Raw genomic sequence first — 7,136 nt, forward strand, 5'->3', positions numbered from 1 at the left:
AGCCCACATCCTCTAGCAGCTGTCCTTAGATGGCTCAGAAAAAGGCAACTATCCCTAGTCCGTCCTGCCTCACTCGACGTCTTTAGGTTGCTCCACGGCTGCCTTCTCACCTCCATCTTTCTCCCATCCTGTTTTCTACCCTCCACAATGCATTTCACCTTGATGTGTAACTGGCGTTTATTCTTTTCTGGCAGGTAGTATAAACCCAATGCCTTCTCTAGCACATGTTCTTTGTGCTTCTCTGTCAGCAGCACAGAAGGGTTGGTCCTCTGCAGGCCCCAGATGGACACTAATGAGGAATTTGTGAAGTAAGAATCAGGATCGCATCCCATAATTATTTCCTGAGCTCCTCCTATGCTCTCAGCAGCGGCCACACTGTGAGGAGGAGCTATTTTTAAAAAGCCATTAGAGACAGTCATTTATAAGAAGAAAGTAGTGTCAATTTCTCAGCCTACAAAGCCTTCTCAAGCATTGGCATTTGATTTCTCTCTCTAAAAGACAGATGCTGGTCTTTTGATGTCATTGTTCTCACTTTTCAGATGAGGAAATAGAGGATAGGAGATGGTTATGACTTGCAAAAATCACACAACACAAAATGCCAGAGGGGAACTCCTAACTACAGATTAAGGGTCCAGGAAAGTAAGGGAAGCAAGATCCAACCAGACACAAACACGGATCTTAAGAGCAGAAACCAAAACTGGCAGGCCATGAGTGCAAGGAGGCTATGGACAGGTGACATGTATTAAAGATACTCAAAGAATCATGCTGAAGAGTCTGTCACCGCCTTGGAGAGTCTCAGGCAGACAGGAGACAAACCGTGCCCTGGAACAGTCTTTGGGGCAGCACAAAGGTCACTTCCCTTTGGACCAACATCTTCTGCTCTTGGACAACATTGCACTGCCACACATGCAACACAGAGAATAGCATTTGCATCCTCTAATTAATCACTTTCTGCCCAGAAATTATTTCCAATATCAGGAAATAATTTGATGGCATCTATATCCTGAAGGAAGCTGAAATTAGCACTGCCGGAGTCCATGAGTTCTTCCAACTGAACTCTCAGGAACTGACGGCTGTATTTTCCTGGCCGTTCCTTCCATGTCCCCTATCTCGGCAATGTCCACAGCCTCACTGCTTGCCCCAACTCACAGGACCTCCGTGACATGCATTCTGTTTGCCTGGGACAGACTAGACAATGTGTCTTCATGGTGGGTTCTTGAAAGCCACATGGGCCCAGGAACCAAGAAAGCTGGTGGGAGGGCCAGAATGTGGAGGTCGGTTCTAGATCTTGAGCTGCCCTTGGACCCTTGGCGGGAACTTAACCATCTTCTGTTTGGTGTCCCACCACTTGATTTGGCTTATTTTTGTACCTTTCCCTGGGGACTCACCATGGGACAGCTCTGATTTGCACTGGGTAGTTTCTCCCTACCTCATAGCTCCTGCTTATAAGCCACCTGCTCCTTTCTGTGCTGGCTGTGTGTGGCCATGAAAGCTGCCCTCCCTTCCATGCTGTGACCTTGTTACTGTTGCTTCCACCCCTATGTCCTTCTCTCCACATTTTTTGAGGGGAATGTGACCTGGCCAGGTTCATCCTTTCAAACAAATCACATCTCTGCCAGACTGAGATTAGTTTCTTTTAGGTGAGAGATGCCCATTCTAATCCAGGGACAGCCTTATGCAAAAATAAAAACCTTGACCTGTTTTCCAAAACCAGGAGCTGTAAGTGAAGTTGGCAGGCTACACAATAATGGCCCAGTATTGGGTGCTCAGACTCAGTGACCCTTTCCCTTCCACAGGTGACCCCAGGCTAGGCCCTTCCTCCTTCACAGCTGGAATTCCAGAGCCTCTCGGCTGAATCCCTGCTCCCTACCTGAACCAGGATTGAAACCCTATTTTTGCCTTTGGATTCTCTATGGTGCACCCATTGTCAAGTTGACTCAACTAGACCACAGATGCCTCAAGGCCAGGGAGAGTCTCACTTTTCCTATATGTACCAAAGCTCAAGTATAATGTCCCATGCAGGCTGGAAGCATGAATGTAAGAACACATTAATTAGTTTAGGGAAGAGGAAATACCGACTGACTGACTGATTGTCACTTTTTAAGCCAAATGGACCTGCAGACACCTGGCCCGGTGCTACCTATTGTGCTGGCCATGTGCTCTTCCCTCACAGATGCAGAAGCCATGTCAGGGCCCACAGCTGTGCCTCCCCCAGGCAGCACATTGTGGGTGACTGTGACCTCAGCTACCCTGGATATCAGGCCTGGAAACTTAACCGTCTAGTTAAGCTGCAAGAACTCAAGCCAAGCCCAAAGAGGGCTCAGGAGCCATTGTGAACAGAATGTAACTGACCTGAGACTGTCATGGACAGGTACGAGTCTGTAGTTTCACAAACTTGATATCCAGCTTCAATTCTCTGACACACCTGGTTTTCCCTCTCAGAAGATAATAATATCAACTCAGCAGGATGCTGAGAAGAATGAATGAAACGGTCCCATGGAGCCCCTGGGGTAGAATGGAGCTGGCTGTTATCCCCTCCTCCCCATGTCAAGTCAACTGTGCTCCCGGAGTATGGCTCTGCCTGTGTTTCAGATCCAGCACTCGTGTAGCTTCATTTGCTATGTGTTGCGTACACCCACAGGAGTGTTTTTGGCTTGTGTTCGTTTCTCCCACTGTCTGCGGTGCCAGCATGTAGGCCTGGGTGTGTCCGTCTTGGATGGAGAGCCCTGAGGGGTTCTGACCTGCTCTAGTCACAGATGTCTGCCTCCTAATGAGGATGGTGACAACACTGACAGCTGTTTTACATTTAGAGTTGCGTGTCACTCTCACATCATCCCTGGGAGGTAGGAAGGACCAGTGAGGGGAATGGCTATAGTGGAGGAGAGGCTGACTAAGTACATGCAGCTGGCTCTGGGAACAGCAGCAGGCATAGAACATGGCCTGCTTGTGCGTTTAGCTGGAGGCCTTCCAGACGGCCCTCTCTCCATCTCCCTTCTTCTCCTTCTTCTCCTTCTTGACATTCTGTTCACAATGGCTCCTGAGCCCTCTTTGGGCTTGGCTTGAGTTCTTGCAGCTTAACTAGACGGTTAAGTTTCCAGGCCTGATATCCAGGGTAGCTGAGGTCACAGTCACCCACAATGTGCTGCCTGGGGGAGACACAGCTGTGGGCCCTGACATGGCTTCTGCATCTGTGAGGGAAGAGCACATGGCCAGCACAACAGGTAGCACTGGGCAAGTGTCCAGGTCCATTTTGCTTTAAATAGCAATAATCAGTTAGCCAGTCACTCAGTATTTTCTCTTATGCAGGCCAACCCCCTTCAGAATGGTCAGTGGAAAGAATATGCTTTCAGGGATCATTTCTATAGATCACAAAATAGGGGACCTGTTGAAACTATTCTAAGAGTGGGGGATGGGGTACAGGAGAATGATGGAGGGGTGAATTTAACTAAGATATAGTGTAAGCACTTTTGTAAATGTCACAATGTACCCCCTGTGCAACTATATAATATGATAATAATAAAAGAAAATGGTCAGTGGAAATCCCACTGAGTGTCTCTGGTGATGGGCAGTGTGCTCTCCCCAGTAGCACGGACCACATCTGGACACCCAGGACTCATAGAAAAGCAGCTGTTTCCTTGCACTGAGATGGGACCACAGTTCCTCTTCTGCCACTGTCCTCAACAACCTCATAGAGAAAGGTACATGTGGGGGACTGAAGAAACCTTAACAACCTAACCAATTTCACAGTTGTCCTGAGAATGTCAAGCAGTGGGTTCTGGTTCATGAACATCCGGGGGCTTTAAAGAACAGAACACCAGCCATATAAATGCTTAAAGAAAAAGTCCTTGGAGAAGAACAAGTGATCCAGTGCGTTGGAACCTAATTGTCCTACCAGGGAGGCTGGCGAGTTGTAAATCCTCTTCATTTCAGGGCCTCTGTATGACGCAGCTACTCACACTCATAAACCGGACTCCTAGGTCTTTTCAAAAGACCTTTTGGCTCAAAAGACCAAAAATCGTATGTTCTCCCTCATATGTGGACATTAGATCAAGGGCAAACACAACAAGGGGATTGAACTATGAGCACATGATAAAAGCGAGAGCACACAAGGGAGGGGTGAGGATAGGTAAGACACCTAAAAAACTAGCTAGCATTTGTTGCCCTTAACGCAGAGAAACTAAAGCAGATACCTTAAAGCAACTGAGGCCAATAGGAAAAGGGGACCAGGAACTAGAGAAAAGGTTAGATCAAAAAGAATTAACCTAGAAGGTAACACCCACACACAGGAAATCAATGTGAGTCAATGCCCTGTATAGCTATCCTTATCTCAACCAGCAAAACCCCTTGTTCCTTCCTATTATTGCTTATACTCTCTCTACAACAAAATTAGAGATAAGGGCAAAATAGTTTCTGCTGGGTATTGAGGGGGGGAGCAGGAGGGGGCGGAGTGGGTGGTAAGGGAGGGGGTGGGGGCAGGGGGGAGAAATGAACCAAGCCTTGTATGCACATATGAATAATAAAAGAAAAATGAAAAAAAAAAAAAAAGATCTTAGAGCAAAAACACTATTGAAATCAGTCGTCCTAGGGTCAGAATGTGGGCCTAGTGGTGAGGAAAGTACAAAGTGGGAGTCTAAGAGGAGCTGGAAAAGATGGAGAGAGGAACTTCGAAGTGCAGCCTAGGACCAGCTGTTGGCACGTCATGCTGGGGCTCGGGCTCAAAGACTCCCATCCAGATGTGGCCCAGTGAGTGATAGGTTCCTGATGTTTACAATCAAAAATCCATTTGGGGGGAGTTGGGTTGTTTTGTTCAATAGACCAGCATCTCATGCTTTTCAAATATGTAGAAAATAATGAAAATGGCTCTAATTTCAGGGATGACTTTTTTTCAGCCAAGCTACCACTGCTGAGCAGATGTCTAGAACCCACAGAGGACCACAGGTTGGGACCCACTGAAGACCAAGCTGCAGGACAGGCCACCCACTCCAAGGACCTAGCAGGCTGCTCAGAGGGCCCCCAGCCTCCTCCCCTGGAGTGACCCAGGGAGAGGAAGTTTCCATCAAGTCAAGGCCTGACTCAACCTCTCCCAAGCAAACCAGACACTAGCCACCAATCTGCCAGCACAAGAATTTCCATAATGGGAAGCGTCCAGGAAACCCCATAAAACCTTTACTGTAAATTCAATCAACTGAGTCTCAATCATGGTGGCCAGGCTGGGAAAGGCTGGAGCCATACCATCACCTTCACCCTCCCCTCTCCACACACACAGAAGTGGGCACTGCAGTCCAGACAGAAAGGCAGTCCCGCCCTTCTCCCAGTGCCAGGTCCTCCCTGCTCCCCAAGTCAGCATACTCTGCCCACACTACCAGTACCACCAGACCATCTAGTCAGGCATGCAGACAGTTTGTTTATAGAACCTCAGACGATGCACAGCCATTCCCAGAGTGCAAAGCCACACTTTAGGAGCCCTAAACAACCCACCCCCCAGGTGCTCAGGGGCTCAGCCCCCATGCCATTAGTCCAACCAAGAAACACCAGCCACCTAGGAAAAAGAAGTGCACCCCTAAATCATTGTCCAGATCAGTGGGACATTTGGCCTAGGAGGAGAGAGTGAGTTACAGCATTTCCCCCTGTCTGGATCAAAGCTCCTTACCTCACCACTCACTATTCCAAGGTTATTCACCATGAGCCTCACCCCTCACCTTGACATTGAGACCCTGATTTTTCCATGTACAGGCCTTCTACCCACACAGTTCAGTCTCTCATCAAATCCCAGCCACACTCTGCCCTTGTAGAGCTAAGCCTGCAGGGATCAAAGACATTACAAAGCATTCGGTGTGGGCTACCCAACCTGGGCTCTGAGTGGAGGCACAGGACAGAGCGGGCCCTGGCCTTCCAGAACCTGCTCTTTGTTCATTCCACCAGGGCAAGATGGGTAACAAGAAAGGTCACACAGATAGTGTGCTGAGGAACAAGGTCAAATAGATGAGGAGAAACGGATGACTTCCCTGGCAGAGGCTAGGGAGTTGAGACTTGATTGGAAAGCACAGACCTTCCAAACTCGGGAACGGAAAGGGGTGTAGATATCAGAGGTCATCCAATTCAACTGTTGCATTGTGCAGATGAGGAAACTGAGAGTGAAGTGACCACGATCACTCATTCATACTTTCATAAATCAGTAGGCCAACCATGGGCATCTTCAGTGCCATTGAAGACCAGGCCTTCTGTCTATAGACCAGTGCTCATTGCCCAGCACTTCGTGCTTCTGAGATAAAGCAGCAGGGACCCACAGAGCACCAGAGCAAGGTGAGGGCCATGCTCTGGCCTGGCAGTCAGGGAACTGAATTTGCAGGAGACCAAGGTCAAGGTGACCCTAAGAAGACAACTTCTGTCCCTGGGCCTTGGTCCCTCCATTTATACAATAGATCCAGTGATACACACCTGTTACATCTGTCGCAAGTACCCAGTGGGAACTGTGTATCACTGCCTGAGATGGAAAAAGAGGGAGGGGTAGAAAGAGAGGTGAAAACAGGGAGGCTTGAGCGAGCCTGGAATCCATGAGGAAATAGATAAATGTTCCAGGTGTCCACTGAGCACCTGGGGGATCCAGCCAGGTGCCTGACTCACTCACCACTGAGCCATGAAACTCCGCAGCCTGCTCTGCATGCCTGACCCCTTCCTGGTGCAGGCAGAATGGCAGCGCGAAAGGCACACAGTGCACTGCTCCTCGGGTGATAGGGTTTCACATTCTTTCCCTGCTTCTTCTCAGGAGGACCGCAGAATCTTTGTCTAGAAGACTTCCCACCCTACTCTGTGCAGATACTTGTGTTATGGATATTTTCCATATTTTTTAAACTGCTTTTTTTGGGAAACTATTTTCCTCCAGCCCTGGACCAAGGACAAAACCAGTCAGCATTTGCAGTTGGAGAGTGTAGAGGGCAGCCAGGCATTTGCCTGGGGCTTGAGGGGCACCAGGCTGCCTGTACTTTTCCATGAATAGGAGGGAGGGGGCAGCAGTGGGTCAACTTCCCTGGGAACACTGCCTGGGGGCCTGACTTCCTGGGAATTTTCCCAGCCAGCTCTGGGGAAGTTATTCCAACCTGACCCAGCCGTGGCGGAGGCCCTTTTGGGTGTGTAAG

Source organism: Castor canadensis, chromosome 12 (genome assembly GCF_047511655.1).
Source record: "Castor canadensis chromosome 12, mCasCan1.hap1v2, whole genome shotgun sequence".
In the NCBI taxonomy this organism is placed as follows: Eukaryota; Metazoa; Chordata; class Mammalia; order Rodentia; family Castoridae; genus Castor; species Castor canadensis.